This window comes from Ictidomys tridecemlineatus, chromosome 3 (assembly GCF_052094955.1).
Source record: "Ictidomys tridecemlineatus isolate mIctTri1 chromosome 3, mIctTri1.hap1, whole genome shotgun sequence".
NCBI classification, from domain to species: domain Eukaryota; kingdom Metazoa; phylum Chordata; class Mammalia; order Rodentia; family Sciuridae; genus Ictidomys; species Ictidomys tridecemlineatus.
Window position 1 is genome coordinate 4,565,573 of NC_135479.1, and position 27,419 is coordinate 4,592,991.

The window sequence follows — 27,419 nt, forward strand, 5'->3', positions numbered from 1 at the left end:
AGCATGGTAATGGTGTAGTGGTTTGTCCTCCTCCTCCTCCCCCTCCTCTTCCTCCTCCTCCCCCTCCTCCTCCTCCTCCTCCTCCCCCTCCTCCTCCTCTTCCCCCTCCTCCTCCTCCTCCCCCTCCTCCTCCTCTTCCCCCTCCTCCTCCTCCTCCCCCTCCTCCTCCTCCTCTTCCCCCTCCCCCTCTCCCTCCTCCTCCTCCCCCTCCCCCTCCTCTTCCTCCTCCTCCTCCCCCCTCCCCTCCCCCTCCTCCTCCCCCTCCTCTTCCTCCTCCTCCTCCTCCCCCCTCCTCCCCCTCTCCCTCCCCCCTCCTCCTCCCCCTCCCCCTCCTCCCCCTCCTCCTCCTCCTCCTCCTCCTCTTCCTCAGAGCCCTTTCAGGGATGTATACTGAAATACCTATGGGTGAGGCTGAAGATGTCTTCAAATACAATCTGATCTAGGGATGGAGAGAGGATAGACTGAATCTGAACTCACCAAGGATTAATAACCATTAAGCTGGATCGTGAGCACCTGGATAGTCATGAGAGCATCTCTCTGTGGGACTCTTTGAAATTTCCTAGAATGAAGAGGATTGTTAAATAAGTGGCTACTTCGAGCCAGGGTGAGGGGTAAAGACCACCAGAGTCTTGAGATCTGCAAGTGCCACTTCACCCTGTGATCCCTGACTCCACATGCCACCAGTCCTCCAGGACCAGCCCCACAGGGCTCCCTGCTCTCAACCCATGGCTTCGTGGGGTAAGGACGGTGTGGAAGTTTCTGGTTGCCTAGCGACGATGGGCAGCAAGTCGATGCTCCGCTCTGTAGCACAGCAGTCGAATATTGATTATCTGGATGATTTGAGATTCAACTCACCGAATGGACAGGCTTCTTTTCCTCGTGCAATTGATCAGGACCCTGACGCTGGTGGGATGAGGGAAGAGCCATTGGAAAGAAGAGCTGCGATCCAGAGAGGAGTCAGCGAGGAGGTAGACAGCGGGGGTGGGCCAGAGGCCTGGACGTCGGGAAGGTCAGGGCTGTCCTGGCTGCTCTCTTTCCACCTGCGAGAGCGACCCTTGGTTCAGCACTGCGGCAGCTGGACAGCACCTCTGGGAGGCGGGTTTCTGAGGGCAGTCTCTCCTCGGCAATCCCCGAGTGTACCGGGTGGCTCCTGTTGCCAGCTGGTCAGTGCAGCTGGCTAGCCCCTGGTGTCAAGGGGGCCAAGGCCCTAGTCTCGAGCCTGGCATTGACCAATTGGCTTCAGCCAGCTCTGCTCCAGCTTTGCTCTTCTTGTAGCTTTGCTCAATACGGTAGCATCTACCTTATTGATCAGCGACAACAGGTCATTGTTTGGCTGGGCAAGATAATAGGTATAGATCCATGTAATGAGAACTCCATTCCTGACAAAGCTATTCCAAGTTCATGCTTTTCTTTGAAGAAGATCAGCAATGCCTATTACTGCTAATTTCCCCTTCAAAAGAACAGCTGGGAGAATGTGCAAGGGTAGGAAGCCTGCCCCTTCGCACGAGCCAGCTATCACGCTTAACAAACAACCGCAAGGCTCCGCGGCAGACAGCAATGAGCAATCGCTTCTCACTCATTTGTCAGGTCGGTGAGGGTCTGGCTGCTCTCGTCGGGGCTTGTCTGGAGTAACCTGCAGGGCGTAACCGGGGTCCACGCCTGCTCCATGCACTTCCGTCCTCCATGGACCTAGAGTCACTCAGGGCATGTCCTGCTCCCAGCAAGAGGCAGGTGGACAAGGGGCAAGCCCCTCCACACAAGCACAGTCCAACCACTGCTCACTTCATGTTCCTGAGGGGTCATGGATCAAAGCAAGTCCCAAGGTCAAGCCCATAATTGGTGACGCAGGGAACACAGTCTGTCTACAGTGTGCACTGCAAATGTTTGTGAATGACATTTAATTGATCATGCCCCCCCCCCCCCGCCGCCCCCTCCTGGAAAGCAGTCTGTGTTCTAGCTTGGACGGGCCTGGGAAGGACGTGAATGGGAGGAGAGGCCCAGTGCAGCACCCTGGGGTTGCCCTGCACAGGTGGACTCCAGCTCCAGGTCTGTTGCCCTCCCTGGGTCCCTGAAGTGGGCAGGAAGCAGACAACTGGAGCAGGAACCCAGAAGCTGCTGGCTGCTGTCCCTGGGGCCAAGGGGACTTGAAGAGGCTGGGAGCATGTGCCTGAAACTCTTTAAAGCTGTGCTATTTTGCAACATTGAGAGTTCTCCTGTGTGTGTGTGTGCGCGTGTGTGTAGGTGTGCGTGCATGTGTGTGAATGCATGTGCAGCTGTGTCTCCCTCTATTTGTAGACTCCTGAGGCAGCAGGGAAAAGTGAGGCCTCCCTCACCACCCAGCGAGGAAGGCAAAGGGATTGTCAAGTCTGTCAAGGAGGCGTGGAAGACGCAGTCATGTTTGCACAGAAATCTCTGGTGTGTGATGCAGGCTGGAAAGAGCAAAGAGACTGGAATTAAAACACCGCCTGGCTAGTTACTAAATACAATGTTTTCCAGGACGTGTGAGCAGCTGTTTAAATTCCAGAGCATGGAATAGCATGTAACTCTGTCTTTCTCGCGTAGTAACTGCTTGGGGTTCTGCTTGGGGACGGATGCTGACACAGAGTAGCTGGGAAAGTGAATGCAAGTGTACCCCACAGAATTTCAGGTTGGTGCAGTAGCAGGTGGCTGGCTGGCTCCCATGGCTGAAGCTCAAAGAACGGGCGGTGCTCTCCCTCCCCCCCTCCCTCTTGCTGGAAGAAGGCGAGGACGCATGCGCTCAGCCCGGCACCTGGAGGACCTCCAGCCCCTGCTCTGCCTCCCACCTGCCCGGGTGCCATTTCTCCAAGTGTAGGATCAGAGAGGAGATGGCAGCCTTGCCAGGGAGTGGTGGAGCAACCACTTGGAACATAGTTAAGCCAAGAGGGGTGTCTACAGACATCCTAAGCTGAAGAAAAGGCAAGAAATGAACAAAATAAAATAATAGTGTCTGCCTCTGCGGTTGCTGGCACAGTGTGCTGTGTGACAAACGTCCTACAACTTGGTGGGCGAATACAAGGGCCACCACTCCTGCTCTGTGGGCATGCCGGGGTGGCTGCTCTGTGTGTCTTCACCTGGGGACCTGGGCCCAGCAGGTACTCACAGGAAGCTCCTCTCCTGGTGACGGCAGGTGTGCAAGGGGCAGGCTGGAGTGCATGGCACTCTTTGTACCTCCCTTTGGGTCATGCCTATTTGCATTCCGCTGGCGAGAACATGTCACACGGCCCAGCAAAGTCGAGGTGCAGAGAAGCGGGGCTGGCCTTTGGGGGGACAAACCGCAAAATCACACAAGAGGCCCCGACACAGGGAAGGTGACATAGTGGGGCTTCCATCCACCACAGTGACTGAGACCATGTGCAAGCAGCAAAGCAGTTAGGTGGCGTGTGCATGGAAAAGCTGGGGGACAAGACAGGAAGGGACAGACAAGGCGACACCGGAGCCTCTGGGTGCTGCGCCCAGCAGCTGGGACCGTTCTTATGGGCAGCCTGGGAAGGGCTCGAGCTGCAGGGTGAGGGGGCAATTTGTGTTCTGGAAAGTAGTGACTGAGTAGAAGGGGCTTGAGGTGACTGTCCAGGGGAGAGACCCCAGAACTCCTGGGTGTGGGTGTGCACACATCTCTCTGAGCAGGTTTGACCAGCCGGTGGTCATGAGGAAGGAGAGGATCACAAGAAACACTTGGGAGTGAAAGGGGGATCAGGTTACCTGGGCTCCAAGGCAGATCCCTGGCCCTCCAGGTTGGGGTTGAGAGCAGCAGGAGATGCTGACCTGCAGAGGAAGAGCAGAACATGAACCTGCCCAGTGCCCTGGGAGAGGAGCGCCGGGGACAGGCCCCCTCTGGTCTGTCACTGCTGGTGGCAAGCTCCCTGGCATGTGCGTCTGCAGCTCAGGGGGAACTGTGGCCTGGAGTGGCGGTTTGGGGGTCATTCAGGCCCAGGCGGTGGCTGGGGACCAACTTCTCTGAAATAGTCCTGCAGGGACACGTGGGTCACCCTGTCCCTCGGGCGCTTGTTGTTGCTTCTAAATCTTATTTATTTATTCATTCTCTCTAACTGGGTATGTGCGTCTTACTCTCTAGCTGAAGAGCTCGGTTCCACCTGTGGCCCATGGGCCTGCCCTCATCCTCCCGCCGCAGGCCCCGCTCCTCCCTCCTCCCCAGCTCCCTGCAGCCTGCGCCGCCCCTGCCTCTGTGCTCTCCCTCAGGAGCTCTGCCAGGTTGGAGCCCACTCTCTCCTTTCTCGTGTCCCGAAATGCCACCCGGTCTCCAGGACCCAGCCCAGTGCCACCTGCTCTGCGACACCTGTGCCCGCGGCTCTGGGAAGGACGCACTCCCTGCTGGCCCTCCGCCTCACGGGCTCCTCCTGCAGCCTGGGGTCTGACATCACGGTGCAGCGCCACCCACCGCCTGACACCCCTGAGCCTCACGCCACCCCAGAGGCCTGACTGAGTCCCGGGGCCCACCAGATGTGCCCCCCGCCCAGAACACACGCGCGGCCTGCCCCCCAGCTCCGCGCCAGCCTGAGCAGCTGCACATACCCATCCTCCGCCTGGTGTCCCCCCCGCCCCCCGCCAGCCAGCAGAGCCTCTCACTGGCCCAGCACGTCCCCCTGAGGGAGCAGGGGCACCTCACAGACCTGCCTCAGGCCCCCACAGCCCCTGCAGGCACTGAGCTCCCAAGGACAGCCCCGAGTGGCCCTGTGGGTGGGGGACGTGCTTCTCCCCGGGGATAATCTGCCACTGAGGGGCCCCTGTCCTCCTGGCCTGGCTGGTCCAGTACCAGCTGTTTACCTTCTCTTACTCATGGACCCTCCCCACGGGGAAGTGGTCAGGCCTTCTCCCACCCTGGGTCCTCTCAGGCCTGGACTTTGAACCCCTGGCCTTCTTTCCCTCAAGGTGGAGAACCCTGAGGTTCTAGCCTCCTGCTTGGCCACAGGTGCAGCTCAGGAAATGTGTGCGGACGCTGTGGCCGCTCCTCCCAGCTCCCCACCGCCTCCTGGGACCCACGGCCTAGATGGAAGCCTGCCATCTGGGGCCCTTTCTGCTCTCTGTCTCCTTTGTCGATCCCTGCAGCGAGCTGGGAATTCTGGACAGACATTTGTAGACCACCGTGAGTCCCTGCAAAGACTCCCCCAGATTCCGCACCCGAGGCCACCTCCACCGGGTCGGAAGCCAAGCCGGTCGCAGGGCATCTCCCCTGCTCGGCTCCACATGATGTTTAATTTTTCTATAAATTAACTTGCACAGTGTCACACCACATTACCGCACCCTGGAACATTCCGACTCCGATCTGTGAGCAGCCGACACACAGAGTGATGCCCCCACGTTCTCCGGGGACGTTTTCCCGTCATGTAACTGATTGAAATACAGCTGACTGGGGGAGACGCAGGCGCTGCAGCCGGCCGCGGGCGAGCCGGCGAAACCCGGAGATAATGAATAATGGCTTGTGGCAAAACTGATAATGCACCCGCTATTATATCGACTGGGGCTGCGGCTTCAGTTAATCGTGCTAAATTGCTGGGCTGGGTTCCACCGGGCTTGGCCGCTGCCTTCCTCTTTTGAAAATTTTCATTTGTCTGAAGTTGAGTTCTTGTACCTTCCTCCTGGCGCTCCATTCAAATGAGATGGCTATTTTTGCTGCGGCGCCCGTGGGAGCGTGTGTCTGGGAGGCAGCCGGGCCGCGGCTGCATCTGTCAGCTGCACGCACCCACCACGGTGCCCACCCCGCGCCCCCCGCGCCCTGTGCCGTGGCCAGGCCGGGCGACGGCTGTGTCCTCCCAAGCCTGATGCCCAGGAAGACGCTGGGCCCCGGGTGTGGGCCGCCCGTGGGGCTGCGTCCTGGCTGCAGCGAGGCAAGGACCCGTCCCTCCTGCCCCGGCACCTCCTGGCCTCTGGCCTTGAGCCTCCGCCTGCCCCCACTTGTCAGTGCTGTGTGCTATGAAGTGGGTCGTGGAAGTGGACCGTGGGGCCTTGTGCTTGGCACACAATCCGTGTCCAATGCACGGTCCTTGTCCCCATGACAGAGGCCTCTGCAGAGGACCACAGGGCACAGGGAGGAGTGACCAGCCACCTGGAAGGAAGGGCCAGCTCCACAGAGGAGCGGATCGGGAGTTGCATCTTGAGGGTGAGAAGGACCAAGGACCAAGGGAGGGAGGCTGCCGTGTCCAGAGCAGGCCGAAGGCCGGGCTGGAGGGTGGACGGGGCTGTTCAAGAACAGACAGTGAATCCGCGACGGTCCCCGCGTCAGCTAGGCTGGGCTCCGGGTCCTCTCCCGCCCTGACCGTCTCTTCCGCTGGCCCACACCCAGAGCACCCCGACACCACACTGCAACACCAAGGCCTGGGGTCCTCCCTAGGGATCCCCGCCAGGCCGAGCCCCAGGCTCTAACACCTCCTCAACTGGCTTGTCTCTGCTTCTTGGGGGTCACTCCCGAATAAGCTATGCCCTGCCACGTCTGCGTCCGGGGACACCCCAAGGAAGACAGGCCACACTCGCCCCACCTACCCCACCAGACCTGCCTGGTCGGATCTGGGGAAGAAGAAATGTGGGGCCCAGGGCCTGCTGTGACGCCTGCACGGCCAGCTGAGGGGTGAGAGGCTCGGCTGAGAGGGTTGCAGGTGGACGAGAGCCGAGCACCTTCTGCCCAAGCTCCAGGCTGCCCGTGTGTGGAGCCAGGGTCTCTCCCTGCCTCCGTCTTGCCATCCACTTGGGCCCCGCGTGGTCCTGTCACAAAGGGAGCCAGTAAAGGGCAGGGCAGAAGGCTGAGGCCACTTTTGCCTCAATCTGCCTCACCAGAGTGTAGAGCAGCCGGTTGTGCGGGAAGGAAGCTGATCAGATCCCTGTTCTGTCCTTGCTGTGTGGCCTTGGGTGGGTGCTGAACCCCTCTGGGTCTCAGGATCATCATCTGCAAGAGGGGACGACAGCCCCAGGAGGGCTCTGTTCATCCGACTGGCACTGATTGGCTGTGACCTGTGTGCCACACGCTCTCCGAGAACGAGGCTGGACTATGGACTTAAACACCCAGGTTCCTGTCCTGCAGGTCACGCTGCGGTGACAGGACACCACGAACAAGAAGGTGGCGAGTCAATTCAACAGAACGCTGGAAGGTGTACGTGCTGGGCCAAGGGGGGTGGGGAGAAGCGTGGGAGGTGTGGGGCGTGGGGGGAGGAGGCCATCTGGCCCCAGGTGTAAAGCTGAGGAGGGAGTTAGCCTTGTGCACCTCTGGGAAAGAATCATTCAGGATGAGGAACAGCCAGTGCAAAGGCCCTGAGGTAGAAGTGTGGCTGGAGCAGAGTATACGAGGGAGCTTGGGAGGAGTGGAGGGCACGGGGGTAGCAGGTCTGACTCTGGAGCCTGCCGGCTGCTGTGCAGAGCCCTGCACCCCCCATTGGACTTCCTGTGGGGAGCATAGCGTGGCGGGTGGGGGCAGTAGGGATCCAAGATGGTGGTGGCTAGGTGGGGACAGCTGTGGTCCCACTTGGGACACGGTCAGAGTGAGAGGAAGTGGACTTTGAAAGGCCTCGGTTCAGGGCGGTGAGTCCTGTGGGCCTGGCTGAGGCCTTGGGGGCAGTGGGCCCCTTCCTGGGGGTGGGGGCGACAGTTCCAAATGAGCTCAGGTCTGCAGAGCCGAGAGCCGGGCCAGCCCCAGGTGAATGTCCAAACCGTGCCCTGGCGTAGGGGACGCTGCGACCCGGTGGCCCTGGAGCCCAGGGGTCCATGGGGTGCTCAGAGTCCTCCCCCAGCCTCTGATGCCCCCGTCTGGACCCAGCAGAGACACAGGGGGCCCTGGGGCCATTCCCAACCGTGCCCCACGGTGGGGTGGGGGGAGAAGCCCCTTTTTGTCCTGGGGGTCGGTGGGCTCTCCCAGGTCGGGTCCAGGGGACAGTGGCTGTGGAGCTGCAGAGATTCCCGAGGCCCTGGTTCGCCCCTCTCACATCCCAGAGTCCCCCCTCTTCCCCCAGCCCCCTGGACGGGGGTTGCACATGGAGGCGCTCAGCACCCGGCTGACCTGGAGGGAGCAGGCCGGGAGGGGCTGCCCTGGGGACCGCCCGCCCTCTCTTGGCGACCTGCACTCCCGCCGTGGAGGGGGCCGGCTCTGCTCCTGGAAGAGGTTGGTTAAGTGGACAACCGGAAGGGATGGCGGGCAGGCGTTCCAGGCTGTGTATGTAAGTGAACAGCTAAATCAGGACGACCTCTCTGAGCACCATCTGTCTCCCTCCGAGCTTTAAAAATCTCGTCACCTAGCAATGTTCTCGAGTCAGGCGGAAACCCAGAAAGAGGGCCAGCCCCGCTCCTGCTCGGAGAGGGGACTGTCTCTCCGCTGTGTGGGTCCTCTTTCCGGCCACAGTGGGCAAGTGCTGGGGCTGCTGTGGCAGGGGCCTGTCGGGAGGTGCTGGGCCCACTGTGGGGTACGGGTGGTGACCGCAGCCGCAGGCCCTGCTCTGCCCACAGCTGCCTCCGAAGGCAACAGTGGGCAGCCGCCAACAATGAGGCTGGATGATAAAGTCACCCCCCTCCCCAGGCCACCTGGCTGTCACCATGTGGACGCCCAGAGGAGTCCAGGCAGCCCATGAGCAAGACAGAGGCAGCTCAGCCCACGGAGATGGGGCAGGAGGAGGTTGTGGGCAGGGAGATGGGACAGCTGTAAAGGTGACCCCAGCTGAAGTGCTGGGGAGGCTGCTGGAGGCCAGCGCTCACGCTGGTCAGTTGCTCTTTGGACAGTGCGTTGGCCTCCTGGGTGTCTGTTCCGGGTGGGCGGGGAGGGTCCTCTGCCTGATGCTCCTCGCCTCGCTGCGGGGCCGCCAGGGCTGTGGAGCTGGCTGCTGTCTCCTGTCTGGGTGACAGCACTGTCTGTCCAGTGTCTGCTCAGCCAGTGCCCAGGACCCTCCTGGAGGCAGGACCCTCCCTGCAGTGGCTCGTCCCCTGCAGGTGGTCCCAGGGGCCAGCTGCTCCACTCCCAGGATGGCATGGAAGACCGAGGGGCCGAGAGGCTGCGGCAGGGAGGCCACCCAGGGGTGGGCCATGACCGGAGCTGCCACCCTCAGTGGCCTGGAGGGTCACAGTGAAGTGCAGTGACCAGGGCTTGGGATTGGGTCACTCATGGGGGCCGCTGGGGGCTCCCTCAGGGGAGGAGCAGCCCCTGGAGAGACAGAGCCCTGGGCAGAAGGGAGCAGGGGCCCTGCAGCCTCCACCAGCGGCCAGTGCACACGGAGGCCCAGGGAGGAGCCTGCGGGGGGGGGGGCGGAGCACGGTGACCAGGGAGGGCAAGGAACAGACCCGAAGCCGGAGGGTTCCGCTCTCCCGAGGCCTCTCGCGTCACACAGGTGCCGTCTCTCCGGCGTCTCCCCCGGCGTCCCCTCTGCACCCGTCTGTCCTAATGTCCTCTTTTTGCAAGGACACCAGGAGACAGCCCTGGGGCCTTCCCGTCTGGCTTCACTCCACCTCCACACAGCGTCCGTAGTCACAATGAAGGTGAATTCCTGGGGGACACAGTTCAGCCCCTAACGGAACCCCAGGGGTGCAGCCTCCTTAGGGTCACACAGACCAGTCCTCCTGCAGTGAGGGAGGGGACCACAAAGGACAGGAATGCCAGCGGGCGAGGCCCCTCCCTAGCACCCAGGAGAAGTCCTTCCCCGGCAGGCCTCGGGGACACTGTGTGTGTCCTTCTTGCAGATGAGCAAGCAAACGAAGCTCATGCGCTGTCCCACCTCCCTTCTTCTCTTAGCAAGGCCACCCAGAGGCTCGTTCTTTGGAGACTCCGCAGGTGAATTGCCGCCATCTACGCAGCTGCTTCCCCAGAGGCTTATGGTCTCCAGTGCTTGTGGCCTCTGTACGGGGGACAAAGTGCTGCAGCAAGTGTTCCAGTGTCTGGGCCCTTCCTCACGGGTCAACACCTGCTGGGAATTGCTGGGTCAAAGGCCACCAGCCTTGGGTGGGCGTCTGAGGGCCAACTTGCTCCTGGGGCGTGGAGCAGTGCACAGGAGGGCCTGTCCCCACAGCCCTGCTGGCCCGGCCTGGGGCCAACAGGTTCACTCCTGTTAGTCTGATGGTAGAAAGCGGCATCTCCCGTAGTTGCCTGTAGAGTTGAGGTGACATCAGGGTTGATCAGCCACTTAAAGTGGACACTTGACCAGTATTGGCACGTTCACTGCCGTGGAGCTACTGTGCCCGTCTAGCCCAAAACATGCTGCTGCCCCGAGGGAAACCCCCCCCAGCATTGACCCGTCTCTCCTCCCCCCCCCCCCCAGGCCCTGGCCACCCTCCATCTGCTCTCCGTCTCTGAGGACCTGCCCTTTCTGGACATTTCATGGAGGTGGCATCGTGCGCCGTGTGGCCCTTTGTCACGGGTCTCTTTGACGAGCGTCAAGTTTTGAGGCCGTGGCTGTGCGGTCCTCCCTGACCAGGTGAGTCACAGTCCCCAGGTGAACAGATGCACCCTGGGCTGAGGGTGTGCCCCGTGTGCTCTGCAAGGTCTCACTCTCCAAATGACCGCCCCAGGTGACTCCCGCTGTCCCCTCTCCCAGCTCCTCACCCACCAGCCCTGGGGACTTCTTTTCATGCTTTCTATTAGTAATCTGTGACACTTAATAAAATACTCCAAAGTCAGCAGCTTAAAATCATAAACATTTGCTACCTTCATTTCTGAGGATCAGGGACCCGGGAGTAGCTCCCCTGTGGTAGGTTCTGACTCTGCCTTTCCTATGAGACGGTCATCAGGCTGTGACATTCAAAGGTTCCAAGACGGGGCCTCACATGGCTGTTGAGTGGGGTTCCATTTCCTCTTTGAGTGTGGACAGGAGGCTTCGGTCCTTTGCCACATGGATCTTTCTACAGGGTTAGTTGAGGGTCCTCACAACATGGCCGTTGACTTCCCTGGAAAGAGTGATTCAAGAGAGGGCGCGAGGAAGAGTCAAGACCTTTTATGACGCGGTCTCAGAAATGACGCCGCATCTACTTGTCAGAAGTGTCTGTAAGTCCAGCCCAGACTCAAAGGGAAGAACTTAAGCTGCAAAAGTTCTTATTTTTTTGGTACTGGGGTTTGAACCCAGGGGTGCTCTACCTCTGAGCTACGTGCCCAGCCCTTCCTATTTTTGAGTCTGAGACGGGGTTCATCAAGTTGCCGGGAGTCTCACTCTGCACAGGGGCGATGCCAGGGTCAGAGGAATGATGTGCCAGGTGCCGGTTAATAAGGTGGGGCTGGGATCCAATTCCTCCGAGGCAGCAAGAAGTCAGAGGGGCTGTCCATGGAGATCTGCAGGGCACCCGTGGAGGGGCAAGGGGGGCAGGGAGGGGGAGACCCCGTGGCACCTGGGCTCAGAAGCGTGGCTGGGCGGTGCCAGGTGGGGCAGGCGGGTGGGGGGTGCACATGGTTGGCAGACACCTCGGGTCCCAGGGGGAAGGAGCCCAAACCTGGAGCCTCTCCCTCCCACGCGATGGAAATGCTGACTGCACGTGGTCTCTTTCCATTCATTCATTCTAGAAGCACAAGAAACTTGGCGAATTCTGTTTTGTTCGCTGTTTTCTGCGTGGAGTTTCAAAGTGGTTCTAAAGACCATCCAGTCGTCCCCGAGTCAGTCTCTGCCTTGGTGAGGCAGAGCTCGGTCCCACTGAGTCTAAACAAGGGGACTTTGGGAAGGTGGAAGCCCACAGCTCCCTGTGGGACCCCTGCTGTCCCCGTCCCCACTTTGCAGGGTCCCGGGCAGCCCCTGAGATGGTGCCAGCCTCTCTTCGGGTGTAGACACGAGGATTCTGTGGGGAGCCCTGGTCTCTGCACACGGCTGGTCCGAAGCCTCGGTATTTGTCTTCATTTCGTCACAAGCTTCTGGGGCAGCCACACACTGTACCTGGGGGACGCTGCTGCTGGCAGTGTGGACCTTGCTTCCAGGGCTGGCCAGGTGTGTCTGGCCCTCAGTGTGACCAGCCCTCCTCTCCTGCCCCCCCCCTCACTCTACCTTTTCTCCATGGGGTAGGAAGGTGGGCGACTGGGATGCGGGAAGGCAGAAGACTGGGGGGGTCAGAGCCTGAGTCCAAAGCTTGGTCTGCTCCTGGCCTCTGGCTTCTGCCCTGCCAGCTGCTGGGGCCTTGAACGGGTCTCCTGACCTCTGTGCTCCAGTTTCCCCATCTGTAAAATGGACGTAATGACGGCTCTGGGTTCACAAGGCAGTTATGAGCGTCTGTGGAATCAATAAGTGGAAATTTCTTAGAACCGTGCCTGGCCCCGGGGGACCTGTGCCTGGCCCCGGGGAACCTGTGCCCAGAGGTCTGTTGAACTGTCTTCGTCTCCTGTCATTCCATCCCCAGGGCCTGCCCCTCCTCTCACTACTGTCCACTACGACGTCACCTGCCGTCCTTCATGTATTCAACGGGCACCGGGCACTGCCGAAGACCAGCCCCGACTTCAATCCTGGGGACAGGACGATGACCAAGGTCAGCGTGGCTCTTGCCCGGGACGCTCACACAGGGGACGCCTGCACACCTTCAGTCGGCGCCACCTGGCAAGAAGTGTCCCTCCCGCCTTCTAACGCTCCGAGGGGCTGAGGCTCTGTGGAGGGGAAGCACTGGCCCGGGCCTCATGGCGGGCGGGTGGCCCAGCCTGGTCTGAGTCTCCTGCCATCCCACCTTGTCAGCCCCCCAGGCTTCCTGGGGACTTCTGAGTGCCCCAGACAGATGGCACTCAGTGCACCCCCCAGGCCCCCCATGTCCTCCCATCCCGTCTGTGCTGTGGGGACAGAGGGACCATGGAAACGAGCAGTGGGTGCCTGCAGGCTGGAGTGACCCAGAGAGCTCCGGGGACTGCCTGGAGCTGTTCCCGGAGCCTGTCCTTAGCTCTGGATTCCAGAGCGGCACAGGCAGAGCCGCCCACTGCACACTTCTGGAGGGCCCCCTGGGCATTGGTGGCAGAAGCCCTGGACCATGTGTGGGAAGATGGCCTCGGTCCCTTTTGGGATTCAACAGGGTCCGACTCTGCAGAATCTCCACTGGCAGAGGGCAGGCACCGACGTCCTTCAGAACAGTGCTCTGGACTGAGCCCACAGACCCCCAACTTGCTGTGCTGAACTAACCTGAGGGAGGAGCCAGGAGGCGGGCCCTGGGCCCTGGGCAGTGGTCAGGAGGGATTAGTGCCTCCAAAAGGCGGTGCCCAGCCCCTCCTGCCGCCGCGGGAAGGCGCCCTCTGTGAGCCAGACTCCCAGCAGACACTGATCCACGAGATGCTTGATCTTGGACTTTGGTATCCAGAACCTGGAAATGAACTTCCACTGTTCATGAGCCACCCCACCGATGGCATTTCCGATAGCAGCTCCAGTGGACTCCAGTGGACTCCAGTGGACCAAGGTACCTCCAGACCTAGGAGGCCATGCTGCTGGTCTCCCCTCTATGGTTAGAATGAGGAGGCCCCCAAATCCCGCCCCACCGCACAAGACCCAGGTTTCCCACGCATGTGTCCTGGGCGGCTGCGAACGCACCAGAGGCAAAGCTGCCCACATCCCGAGCCTCAGCCCGAGGGGGTCCAGGCCCCTGCTGGGAGCCGGGTTAAGAGGGGGGTCCTCAGGAAGGGCGGAAAGTAGAGACGCCAGAGGGGCCATGGGCTTGCTGGGACAAGTCATTCCCGCATTTCAGGCTGGTCAGAGAGCTGCCCACAGGGCAGGGTCATCAGGCAGAAGCCACCTAGGGACGGGCTGAGTTGTTCTGGAACGTGCTGAATCGGGGATGACGTTGGGGTGGCGCAGTGCAGCAGGAAGTGGGGTCATCAGGCCCTTTACCCCTGCAGTGGGTTGAACAGGATCCCCCAAGTTCTTGTCCACCTGGAACCTTAGCAGGTGAAATGGGATCTTTGGAAACAGGATCTTTGCAGGTGTAATTCAGTTTAAGATGAAGCCAAACCAGATCAGCATGGGCCCTGATCCAATATGACTGTGGCCTTATGCCGAAAGACGAAATCACCACCAATTTAGTTTGAAGGCTTGTTAGCTGGCGCGGGATGATTCTGCAGGGTGGTGGAATTGGTTGTCACGTCTTTATACGCGCACGTCACAGCTGTGTAATCTGGAGGTTCTGTTCCCTTCACTGCCCTTCCCCTCCTCCTCCTCCCTGCGTCTCCTTCCTGTGCTCTGCGGCTGTCCCTTGTGTTTCCGTGGCTTTGTTGTGTGTGACTCTAGAATCAGGCGGCACCACGTTCCCACGTGGTTCGGGTACCCAGAGCGGAGCCGGGGCTCAGCAGGTGGAAAGGACCAGGGAAGCACAGGGCGGGTGGGCCATCTCGCAAAGTCGAAGTGGAGCGGCTCCCTGGCCATGCCAGCGACAGCCGTGTGTGTGGGAGCTGCTCCTCTCGCCCCTCTCTGCCTCCAAGGCTCAGGTCCACAGCTCAGCTGCGGCTCGGAGCCTGGGTAGCTCCTCCCCAGGACCCCTGAAGGAGCCGGCCTCACTGGGCCTCTGGTGCTGTGACAGCACACGCTCCTGTTGCTCCAGCCACCCCGTTTGTGGCACTTTGTTGTGGCCACCCCAGGAGAATCCCACAGTCCCTTCCCCGGCACCATCTCTGGGCATGAAGGTGGGTCTGCAGAGGGACCTGATTTTCTAGTCCTTGGGACACTGCTCTGAAGAGGGCTCATCCAGGGCCAGACTCAGCGCAGCACACAGGGTAGAATGACAGGGGGCAGAAAGGGGTCATCCTCAGGCGCTGGTGAAATGGCCGGCCCCTCTGGCCTTGCTGCAGCCTGTGCCCCACTGGGCATCACTGGGCCTAAGCGTCCAGGGGCGCGTGGGAAGTGAGGTTGGGGTCAGGGCTGCCGTCGTAGATTTGAGAGCCGCCTACACACAGGTAACCTGTAGGATTCTGCGGGTTGGTGGCCCACCCTGGCCTTGTCTAGCTGCAGGGCCCACTGCCCAGGGAACACCATTCTGATTTGGGATCCAGCACAGATGGAGTGGTCTCCTATCTGTTTCAGCCAGTGTCCCCCCTGGACACATCTCTGTAAATCTGACATTTATGTTCACTAATCAAAGTAAGGACCCAATCAGCATTGATTGCTACACGATTTAAGGCACTTCAGATTTTGGCAACTTTGATTGATTGCATTTGTTTGCTTTCAAAACAAGTGATAATAGTAGACACATATTCCTGGCATGTGAATAGATATACACTATTTCATCTAAACATCCCAGGGTATGCACATGGTCCGTGTGTTTTTCGTCTTCATGCTGAAATACTGGGATTTGCTTAGCGCAGGCCTGGGTTGGTTTAATTCCCTTTTCAAAGGTCTCTCTGCATTTCCGGAACATCGGCTCCAGAGGAGTATGCATGAGGACAGCAGGACACGGTGCCCCAGGCAGGGCCCGACCAGGGACTGTGTTAACCACTAATACCCAGAAAACACCTCCGGTGAGACCTGGCTAGAGGAATCCCAGGTCAGTCTGTGGCATGCAGAAGCTTGTACTCACAGCACCCTGAGTTCATCAGCGCGGGCTTTCTGTGAAGACCCCCCGCACACGCCTGCCACTTCAGCTGAGCTTAGCTGGCCCCAGCCCATCGACTGTCCTTCAGGGTCTTAAAGACCTCGCAGCCCTGGGCAGCACATGAGTAACAGGGACCTGAGCAACTGGCCTGGGGCCTCGGCCACACAGCACCTCTCCCCCCATCTGGGGGTCCAGACCACAAGTGGGGACGAGGACAGAGGCAGGGAAGGTACCCTGCCTCCACTGCTGTCTGTGGGAGTGGAACTGGGTGACAGGTATATATGCCACAGGCCAGGAATGTGTTGGGGGATTCTTTGTGGAACCCGATGACCTGGCTGCTGGAGAAGACCCCAGGCTGGGGACTCAGGGACAGGGAGCCTTGGAACAAACACCCTACAGACGCTGCAGGTCAGGGGTCTCCTTGGAACCCTCTCCTTCCCCCACTGGAGCATCAACAGGCTCCCAGCTTCCAGATGGCACAGCCTCCTTGGGACGGCACCTCCTTCAGTCTAGGCAGAGGGTGGCACCCCAACCCGAGGGCAGCTTGGCCAGGCCTGACCGTCCCCGTGGCCATGGCCTAGGTAGTCCCCACCTGGCCCTGGCGAGAGCAGCTCATCTCAGCCCCCCAGCTCTGCAGCCCCAGGATGCCCGCCCCAAATCCACACACGGAAGCCCTAGATCCTGATGTGAGGGAGATGGGAGTCCTCGGAGGTGACTAGGGTGAGATGGAGTCTGAGGGATTAGTGCCCAGAGAGGAAGGACACCTGAGAACTCTGTCTCCATCTCTCTCCTCCACGGGAACAGGCCAGGAAGGACCCAGCAGGCTGCTCCTGGTCTCAGACAGGCAGCCTCCAGCACCAAGAGCACCTGAGTGTGTGTTTTTAAGCCACTTGTTTATGGTGTTGTGGACGCTCACGCGGACTCATACAGCCTGTGGCGAGCAGGCCAAGTGGGTGTGGGTCCCCTGAACTGTGTGCCCCAAGTCACGTGGTGAAGTCCGACCTGAGGACCTAGGGTGGGGGAGACGCATGTGGACAGCCACCTGCTAGTCCCGGCTTTTCCCACCTAGCATCTTCCAAGGCTCTTTCCCTGCAATAACAGGTTTTTATACTGCCTCCCCTCCCCTCCCTGAGCCCCTTACCCACTGTCCCTTCTCCCCTTGCTTGGTAGATACAGCTTCTCCCCACACCTTGGCCTCCAGCCTCCTCCCCAGAGCCAGCTTCAAGGGGGACCCTGCGCTCAGCTCAGTGGTCCACGTCGCAGACTTAAAGTTCTCAGTAATTTCTGAACATGGGCCCTGGATCTGCATGTTGCACCAGGAGATGCAAATGGTCTGCTCCTTCTGTGTTGGGTGGTGGGTTCACTCCCTCTGGCCTGCAGACTACTGAGGATGGGGACTCTGTTTAGTTACACTTGGGACCCCAGCAAGTGTCTGTCTGCTGTGTAACAGGGACTCACAAGTGAGACTGAGTGAATGTTCCCAAGCAGCAGAGGCTGGGCCCTGGTGGCTCCAGGTTTGGATGGGCGAATCCAGAGCTGGTCAGGTGAATCCAGAGCGGGTGACCTCCCTGATTCAAAGCCTGGGAGGAACCACTCTATCCAGGTCGGCTCCTCACATAGTGGATGCTGGAGGCAGAGTGGCTGTTCATTGGTCTGGGCATTGCATGTTGCGGGCCACCAGGGGATCTGTGCCAGAACGCCACTCCCAGCCAAAAATCTAACAGCTGGCCTGGCATTTGAATGTCCCCAAATTGCTATTACAAGATAGTCTACGGGGCTGGGGTGTGGTTCAGTGGCGGAGCATCCGCCTGACATGTGCCGTGCCCTGGGTTCCATCCCCAGCTCTGCAAAATAAATAATTAGAAGATTAGGTAGGTCTTCACTCACCAAAACCACGTGGTACTTTGTACATGCAGAAGACTCGGCCAAAAAACACTCGGGCAACAACCTGGGCTTGGCACGTGAGGCCAGGGGGCGAGAGAGGGGTTGATCCAAGTTAGAGCCTGGGGTGGGGGTCCCCCCTTCAGCCTTATCCCGTATCTGCCTTAGCAGGTGAAGGTAGGAACCAGGTGTGGGCAGTCTCTGCTGGGCCTTGGCTGCCAAAAATAAGGTCCACGCCACAGTAAATCCTTGCTCTGGGCACCCTAATCCCACCCTGTCTCCAAGGCTACAGGCAGAGCAGCCGTTCCCAGGAACACAGTGAGAGAGACTGTGGGAGGGAAGGGCTCCGGGCACAGGCTCACAGCTGGGTCAGCCGCGTTTCTGGTTTCTGCAGACTCCATGCTTTACACCTGCCCTGCCTCTGGCCCCTGGATGTGGCCTGTCCTGGGCCCCGCACCATCTGCCTGGGTCACCTTGCCATGGCCTCTGCCCCCTCACCACTCCCCACACCACCCCCTCGACCCCTGGGGCATGATTCCCAGGGCTGGCACCCCACCACCTCCTTACTGGGCTCACTCCCGAGGCCACTGTTGACACCGCTCTCGTTGTCCCCAGGCCGGGTACCACGAGCCGGTACAGTCCCAGGCCCAGAGCACACGAAAACACTCCCACCAGCCAGGCCAAGCCCGCTTCCTGCCTGGTCCGCTCCTCTGCGGGAGAACCCAGGAAAGGCTCCCTCCACACTTCCCTTCCCTCCCTCCGCCCCACGACGGACCCTGGTGCTTCCCGTGTCCTCACCCCCTTCCTGGGGTGCGTGTAGCCCTCTCTGGGAACTAGGACTCAAAAGTGTCTACTCAAGGCAATTGTCTCCCGATCTGCCTTAGAATACTTCAGATTCACATTCACACACTCGGTTAAAACAATACGAAAGAAACAGACAAAACCCCCACTCAGCCTTCTTTCCCATTACCAGGGCAGGCAGAGGAATTGCTTAAATACGCACCTCTTTTAACCCTGATCGTCCACTCACGCACCCACCCATTCACCCACCCACTCATCTCTCCACCCACCCATCCGCCCACCCATCCATCTGAGATTAACTGAGCAGTGCAACAGTTTTTAAACATCTCCCAGAGTACAGCTTGTCCTTCTACTTTGTTACACTTTTTTTTTTTTTTTTTGGTTTAAAAGTTTCGAATTTTGCAAAAGTTAAATGTATTTCTTATTCTGTATAATTTATGCTTTTGGAATCTTACCACATCTTTCTTTAAATGTCCTAAAGACATTCTCCTATATTTTCTCCTAAAAAGCCTGATTTTTTTTTTTTTTTTAACGTTTTGCCTCCTCGCATTTAGGCCTTGAATTCGACTGAGTTTCATGTCCTTGGATCTAATCACCTCCCCAAAGTTCCTTCTCCCAATGCCATCACCCTGCATCTCGGATTTCCACCTGTGGATTTGGAGGAGACAATGCCCAACAATTTGATTCGATTCTGACCCCTACAGTTAGTGCAGATCCCACAAGTTAAGGGATAATTCGTTCAGCGGCTCCTACCAGACACCAGATGTGCTAATAGGGCTACTAAGGTGCCCGGGTGGCCTGCATCTCCATCCCCTGATCGCAGACTCAGAGGGTCCCACGACCATCCTCAGGTGCAGTGATTCTCTAGAATAAATTCTGGGGCTGAAGAAAGCTTCCTACTTAGGATCGCAGCTTTATTACACAGGACGGCTCAGGAAGAGCCAAATGGAAAGACACACGGGGGGGGGTCTGGGGGGAGGAGGGCCCTTCCCAGGTGTGTCACCGTCCCACCTCCCAGATGTGTTGACCAACCCGGAACTCCTTGAGGGTTGTGTTAGAGTTTCACTACGGAGCCACGATGGGGGACATCACTGGGCATTGTGACCAAGTTCAATCCCGGCTGGCCCCTTGCTCAGGAGGTCGGGGAGTGAAGCTGGAAGGCCCCAGCCGCCATCTCCAAGCCACGTGGAGGCTCCACCAGGCGTCACAGACTCAAGAAGGACAAAGCCATTCTTATCACTCAGGAAAATCCCAAGGATTTTAGGAGCTCTGTGCCCGGATCTGGGTACGAAGACCAAATACATATTTTCCTTCTACCCCACACAGACATTCCTGGTTTTTTTGTTGGAGATATGACCACCTGGAGAGAGGCGAGTCCCCATTCCCTGTGACTAACATGACCAGAGCACTGCCCTATGGTCCAAAGGGTGTAGAGTGGAGTGTGGGCTTCAAGATGTGTCCTTCGAGATGGGGACAGATTCTTCTTCACTTGCTTCATTTGGTGACCAGGGTTGGGGTGCAGGATCAGGCCATGGTGGACCAGGACGAGAGCGGCCCTCCAGGTGGTAAATGAACACGGACGGAGTGGACACCTTGGACAACCCATGGGACACAAGTGTCAGCCCTGGGCCATCTCCAGAGACACACGTGTGTGGAGAAGAGGCACTATTTTGTTTAAGTCACTATCAATTCACACTGATACCAATTACATGCAGCCAAATATTTACCCTAAGTGACGGTAGCTGTTTATTGTGTCAGCTGGAAAGCCGGTAAAATACTGACTCAGATGGTGGAGTTGGCTTAATGGTCTTGTTCTTGACTCCCAAGGAAATGAAACCCACGTTGTGTCACTAGGTAGTATGCTTTTTTGGGTAGGATTTAGATAGACGTTTCTTATTGGTTTAAGAAAATTCCTGTCTACTCTTGTTTGCAGAAAGAAAAGCAATTTGAGTCCTGGGCGGGTTCTGCATTTTATTAAACTCCCTCTTTCATCTATTAAGGTGGTCCTCGGGGCTCTCTGCCTTCATGGTTTAATGTGGTGAAATACATCAGTAGATATTTTAGTGTTAAGTGTCTTTATTCTTGATCTGTCTTTGTATTCATTTAGATGGATTTCTATGCAGGTTGCGGGACCTGGTCTGTAAATTTGACTTAGATACGCACATCGGTGCTCATTCCGCAGGAGCTGTTTTTGCCTGCTTTGGACATGAAAGCAGGAGTAGGGGCCTCCCCCTGTCCACTCCAGGAGACTTCTATGGAACAATTTTGGTCTGATGACGGTGACTTTTTCCTTGACATTTAAGACTTTCAGTACTGTCTGACTTGGGGATTTTTTTCTCCCTTTCTTTTTTTTTCTCTTTTTTTGCAAGTAGATTTGTGACTACTGATTTAATGTTCTTAAAGTTGATAGGTTTTCTATTTTTTTTTTGAAAGTTGGATAGTGTGTATTTTAATGCATTTGTCTATTTCTTCTACCATGACCTATTTTTTACATCACGTTGCTCACGGGATCTTTACATTTTTCTCAGGGATCCCGCTGTGAATTTGTGCCTTCCTGAGAACATTCATGTGTGTTTACCTTCTTCATGATCTTTGTTTCCAAGAGTCTATCGACTTTGCCTTCTCATTTGTCTTCACATTTGTCGGCTCTTTCCTTTGTGTATTTTCTGACCTTGAATTTCTGTCCTTGTCTTTATCATTTCTTTCCTTCCCATTTCTCTGGGATTATTTTCTCATTTCTTATATTGAATGCTTACTTTATTAATGTCCACGGTGGCTTGCCAACTAACAAGTGTTTTAAATCATTCTGTTGCTGCATTAGATTCATCCCATTTTGGGATATATATTTCCGTTGCCTTTGAGTTCTAAATATTTGATATTTTTTTATGATTCATCTTTTGAATTACTTAGAAGTATGTTTTGAACCTCCAAAAATTTGGATTTTATATTTTATTATTTAGTGTCAGAGAGGAAGTGGTCTGTATGATACCAGTTCTCTGATAGTCACTGAAACTTCCTTTGTAACCTAAAACCTGATTAAGTTTTAAGTGTCTGATGTCTGTTTGAAAACAGTACTTAGCTCCAGGGTATGTTTAGATCAGATTTGCTCATTGTGTGGTTCAAATCCTCTATGCTCTCACTAATTTAAGCTATGGCTTTCTCACAGAGACGTGTTAAAATTTTTCACCATGATGGTGGGATTTTACATTCTCCATTGGTTTTCTTTTCTGCAGGCAAGAAAAAATAGATGTGCAGAGACTCAAGACTACTGTATTTTCTAGAAGAATTCTTTCATAAAGGCTTGTTTTTGTCCCAGTGACTCCTTTGTCTAGTATTAACATTTCTATACCAGCTTTTTTTGGTATACATATTTTCCCAACCCTTATTTTCAAGCTTTCTGTGATGTTGGATTTAACTGTATCTTAACATTTTTGAATAGATGGACTTCTTCATCCAGTTAGTCTTTGTCAACTGACAGGCAAGTTTAACACATTTACTGTTATTGTAATTACCAATACACTTGGATCTAACAGTTGTAGTTGGACTTCTACCTATTATTTTACCGCTGAGACTTTAATTTCTTCCTCCCATCTTTCATGTTATTTCTTGTTAGTATTTTATTTTTAATCTTCCTGATTCATCATCATTATCATTATTAATATTAATGTTATTTATATACTGCTAAGTAGTTTGACTGTCATAAAAATCTCTCCAGAAGTAATTTCTACTCCACTGAAGGAAACCTCTAAATAGTTTTCCTAGTGAGGATCCATGAAGGATAGCAAACTCTGTCTCTGAAAATATCTCCATTACAACCCTCACTTCCAGGTGATAGTTTAGCTAGGTATGTAATAGTACTTCAACAGATACGTTCCCTCAATACTTTCAGGATATGTAGCATTGTCTTCTGGCATCCATTGGTGATGCTGAGAATTCTGTCAATCAGACAGTCATTTCTTTTCAGGTGGTTAGTCTCATTTCTTTGGTTGTTTTTAAGATCTGTGTCTTTGATGTTCTCTTGTTTCTCCACAGAATGTCAGATGTGTATTTATTTTTTCATCATCCTGTTTTCATTCTGATGACTCATTTCTTCACTTATGGAAAACCCTTGTTAAAACATGTTGAATTTCTTCTCCCTTGTTGTCTTTATTCTGTTCTAAATTGTAAAATGTGTCTTCAGCCTACTCATCCTATCTTCCAGATTTCTTTGCTAGACATTTATATTTTCATGTTTTTTACTTCTTTGTACCTCTGTGCTGCATTTTGGATGATTCCTGCCATTTCTCTAATTCTTTGGTGTTTTAGTTTCTGCTGTTTATCTCAAAGTTAATCTACAATTCCAGTAGAGATCTTTCACTTCTAAATCTCGTTGATAGTTTCTCAGGTCTGTTTTCCCTTGTTTCAAAATATCCTATTCTTACTTTATGGCTCCAATTCCTTCTTTAACTTCCACATAATCTTACGTAAACTTTAAAGTAAGTAAAGATGTTTTATTAATTTCAGTTTCAGGGAGCTGGCTTCTTTGGTGACGTCTAGTGTCTCTCGTGGTGGTTGATGTAGATGTTGTGTAACATTTTTGTTTGGAGCCTGTACTCAGTGTTGGCCCCCCGGGTCCTGGGAGGGTCCAGCCCTCTTTTTCCTCTAGTCGGGTTTCATATTTGCTTCTGCCAACACTCGGGTGTCTACATGGTCTGGATCAGTCCTTAGGGTCCTTCGTGACTTGGGCTTCTCAGCCTCTCAAGCAGTGGGAAGTCACACTCTGCCTCTACGTTTTACGTATTCCTGGGGTTTTCACTTCTGAAATGTAGTTCCTTTTCCCTCCCTCCCTTCCTTCCTTCCTCTCTCTCTTGCTTTCTTTCCAAGTCCCTTTCTAGTCCCCTTTGTTCCACCTTCAGGGTAGCCCTTCACAATTCCAGGTTAAGCTAGGACTCTTCTGGTCACTCACCTTGAATGAGCCCCGGATGTCCCCATCTGCCCCCTTTGGAGCCTCAGCCCCACCTTGGAAGCTGAGGTCATCAGGTATCAGTCAGGTAGCTACCTCTGCCCTCCCACGGGGCCCTTGACCCTGTTTTCCATCCTGAGGACCCCGCCCCCTTTCTTTCTTTCTAGTGTGAATATTTATTCTGGAAGCTGTTTGGTGGTGATGGCCTCTTTGTTCTTGAAGAGAGGAGATGCCAGGTCCCCTTGTCTGCCACCCTGCTGGGACCCTTTCCCCTTCCATCCACCTGGGCTCCCCTGTGTCACACAAAGGGCCCTTGTGGAGAGAGGCCAGGGAAGGGCAAGGGCAGGGGAGAGGCAGGCTGATAGTGATGGAGGGAAACGTGGTTGGGTGGCATTAGGGACCGTCTCTACAGGATGGGCCTGGGGGGATCTGGTCTGGGGTCACAGAAAAACCTACTTAAATTGGCAGCTGGGGAGTGATTTAAGAGGCACCTCCAAAGAGCCGTCACCCTGTGGCCAACTAACTTCTCTCTCTGCAGCTCGATTTCCCGGGAATCCAAACTGTGGTTGCTGTAGGCCAGCGGAGCCACCTGCCTCCAGCAGGGTCCAGCCTGCAGACCGCCTGGGCCCCAGGAGAGGGCACCCACAGCTCTGTGGGTCAGGATGGGGAGGAGCTTCACAGAAGGCACCCATCTCTAGTCAGGTGAAGCCTGCCCGCTTCCCAGCTCCAGCCGACCAGAGGAGACCCAAGAGTCAGCTGTCACAAGCTGTCACCGCTCCAGAATCTCTGCTGAGTAATGGCTCAGGACTTCAACTCAGAGACTGGGGGCTGTTCCGACCACATTTCATGTGAGAGATGTGCAGTCCTCATCCCGAGGAAGAAATATGGTTGTTAAAGAGGCCGCTAATGGCCCGCCATTTATCTGATGGCAAATCAGGGAGGCTCATTAAGCTGACCACGCAGGCAGCCCCCCGAAGAGAAACGCAAAATTAGCCGCAGGGGGAAGAGGAAAGAAGGAAACGAGACCAAGGTGGGGTGTGGGAGCTGACAAATCGGAGGTTCTGAAACATGGAAGGGAGGGAACTAGGAGGTCTCCCCTGGTGGAGGCGATCCCCCACTCCCTGTCTTGACAGGGTCACAGTGAGGATGAATGCTGGCAAAGCCACGCTGGTTGGTGGGTAACCGAAACCATGAGACCCTTTTTTATGTCACTGGGACTTTGCATTTTCATGCTTATGTTTCTCACAGGAGGCATGAGCATGTTAAATGCCAAACACGTTAAATTTCAGATGCCTAGAACAGAACAGGTAGTTCATGCCTTGGACAGCATATCAAGGACAAAGCAGAAGGCTGTTCTTCTATCTCAGTACATTGTGGACAAACCTAATCACGGACAACAATCATCCTCTGAAAGGTCAGGAGAACTAGTGCACCTTGACTGAGAAACAAAGAAACTCTTTGAGAAAGCAGCTCAACCAGTTTTATGAGAATAAATTTAGGAATTAATTAAAAACAGCTTTATAAGACACAGTTTTAGAATAATGTTAGAAACATTATTTTATTTAGATTCTTAAGTTTAGAAATTCTTAAGTCTTTAGTTGTATAGGTTTCTGATATGTTTTAAGGATGATTCATAAACTTTAGGATATTTTAAATATAAGATTTAAAGGGACTTTTTTAGATGGGAATTTAAGATTAAAAATAAAGTACAAGTGTACTTTAGGTTAATGATTGGCTAGGAGACTTAGAGTCTGGTTACGTAGTTTGGCATTAGTTAATAAGAAAATAACATATCTTGGGAAAAATAGTAAATCTTGGGAAAATCTGAAGGGGGTAAATTGGTGACATGTTTTATTGATGATTCTGTACTTTTGATGATTGTGTGGCTGGGGGTCATATCCTGGAAGGATGTAGATGGGTGTGCTCTCAATCATGGTTAAGGAAATGTCATGTCTTGGCAAAGTTTTAAATTATATAATCAATGACGTATTGTGAATCTATAATGATGAGAAAAACTGTAATAAAAGGGGACCCAGAGAAAGCAGCTTTAGCACTCTCTCTGGAGATTGCTCCAACGGAACGACTCCTGTCTCATCTTTTCGCCACTCCTCCTTCAGGACGCCCTGGACCCGGCTGGGGCAGGACCCCGGCACTCCCCCACGGCACCCCCCCAGGAACACGTGGACACCACAGCCCACGCTTCTGCAAGGGATCCCCCAAGTGTGCATCTGAGCAGCCCCCCCGATTGTGTTGCTCCATTCCCACCCTATGCCACCCCCAAAACTCAGAAAGCCACTCTGCAGCACCCGCCTAATGGAGCCAACCTCTGGTGACCAGAAACTCGAGAAGAGTCTTACCTCAGCAGGGAAAAATGGGAAGCCCCCGCCCCGGGAAATCCTCTGCTGTCCCCTGGTGCCTCCTTGTGGGTCTCCAGCCAGTCCCAAGCCAAGACAGGGCTGGCAGCGACCGCAGACCAGAGCTGGGGACGCAAGGATGGGTCGCTCATGCTTGGGTCGGGCAGAGGGACAGGATCAGGGGGTCATGGCTGCTTCCCAAGTCATAAAGTCGAACGGTCTTTGCTTCGACCTAAAGAGCACCAACCTATAGCTCCAAATTGTTACAGCTTCCTAAACTTGTTACTGACGGACGGCGTACTTGGAAAAAAATCAGAGTACGCTGGTGGAGAGCCAAACCTTTCAAGAATATTAGAAAGCGGGTCTCTACAGCCTTGACACTGCTCAGCTCTGCGCCTCAGCCTCTGTCACTAAGTTGACCTGGTCACTGTCCCCGCCTGCCTTACACACCACGAGGTGCGCAGCCAGCCCCTCGTGGCGGGGCTTCACATTCAGCACCACACAGCGCAGGCTGCATGTGCAGGTGACCCCCAAGTCCCTGCGGCTCTCTGAACAAGGCTTATTTTTAGTTCATGCTGAATGGCCATTGTGGTCAGCCACGGCCCAGCCATGTGACAACGGAAGCAGACAGAAGTGCCATCACCAGATGCCCGAGGAGCAAGCAGGGATTCTCCCCGAAGCCTTCCGAGAAAGTGTGGCCTGGCGACCCCTTGCTTCCCGCTGCTGGCCTCCAGAACCGCAGAGCCGGCATGCCCCTTGTCTTCAGCCACCGAGTGTGGTACTCTGTCACCGCTGTCAGTCCTAGGAAACTGATACGGATCCGCCTTCCCTCCGCGACCCCAACTGACGGAGCAGCCTCTCCCTAGACCTGCGGGGCTCTTCCTGGCGTGGAAGACACAGTGTGAGCTGGCTTGGAGCGCTTCCCCAGGAAGGTGACCCACACCACGCCGCTCGCCCTTCGCTGAGCACCCCTGAGCTCAAAAACCAGGGAGAGCCCGTCCTCTATCACGGAGGGCGGCGGATTTCTAGAAAGGGCTAGATAGCAAATATTTCAGATTTTGTGGGCTGCCTGTTCGGTCGCAGCTGCTCAACTCTCCCATTTTAATGAGAAAACAGCCATAGCTAATATGTAAATGGCATGTGTTCTAATAAAACTTTATTTACAAAGGCAGACAGCAGACACACTCTGCAGCCCCCGGGTGCTGCTGACAGGTGTGGTGGGCTCTGCTCCTTACCTCCTCTCCTAGTTACCTGTGGCTCACAGCAGATCACACCAGAGCTTAGTGGTCAAGACAATGGCCATACTCAGCATTGCCTCTGGCAGCCCTGGGCCGACTCTGCTCAGCCAGGAGGCTCTGAGGCTGCTGTGGGACGGGCTGGGGCACCTGAAGTCACTCAAGCCTGCTGCACACTGGCTTATGCCGAGATCACACACGCACACAGGGGGTGGGTGGGGCTCCGCAGTTCCCCATCCTGGTGCAGCCTGTCCACGCAGTGTCTGCTGCGCAGAACCTCACAGAACTGCTTATTTGTTGGCTCGTGGCTCCGCAGGTGAACAAACAGAGAAATGAATGGAGAGGGAGTGAGCCGGAGCCTTGTGTGACCACAGTAGTCCCTCCTTAACCCGGGGACGTGTTCCCACACATCCTGCAGATGCCTACAACTCGAGAGAGTGCCGCTCTGTCATGGTTTGGATCTTTAATATCCCCCCAAAAGCTCATGGACCAGGCGATGCAGGGATGTTCAGAGGAGATGACCGGCCCACGGGGTGCCAACTCCCTCCGGGAGTGATCCATCTGAGAGATTAATAATGTGACTGCAACAGGGGGGCATGGCTGGAGGAAGCAGGTCTGGGGGAGCACCGTGGGCTCTGTCTCTCTCTCTCTCCTCCCTGGGTGCCCTGGGTTGGGCAGCTTTTCTCCATCGTACCCTTCTGCCATGATGTTCTGCCCCATCTGAGGCGCAAAGCAATGGGG

The 27,419-nt window shown here is 55.6% G+C and overlaps 1 long non-coding RNA gene across 4 annotated transcripts; it reads left to right on the top strand.

The window, feature by feature from the left end:
* Window positions 1-5,660: 5,660 nt before the first annotated feature.
* LOC120884014 (uncharacterized) lies at window positions 5,661-26,230 on the top strand. Of its 4 annotated transcripts, XR_013435888.1 has the most exons (6): window positions 5,661-6,136; window positions 7,052-7,120; window positions 10,260-10,415; window positions 10,846-10,981; window positions 12,313-13,344; window positions 23,628-26,230. It is a non-coding gene; the product is annotated as an uncharacterized LOC120884014 (long non-coding RNA). The 4 variants fall into 4 exon arrangements; XR_013435886.1 differs by having other exon boundaries at window positions 5,661-7,120; XR_013435889.1 differs by lacking the exons at window positions 5,661-6,136; window positions 7,052-7,120 and adding an exon at window positions 9,692-9,775.
* Window positions 26,231-27,419: the final 1,189 nt, after the last annotated feature.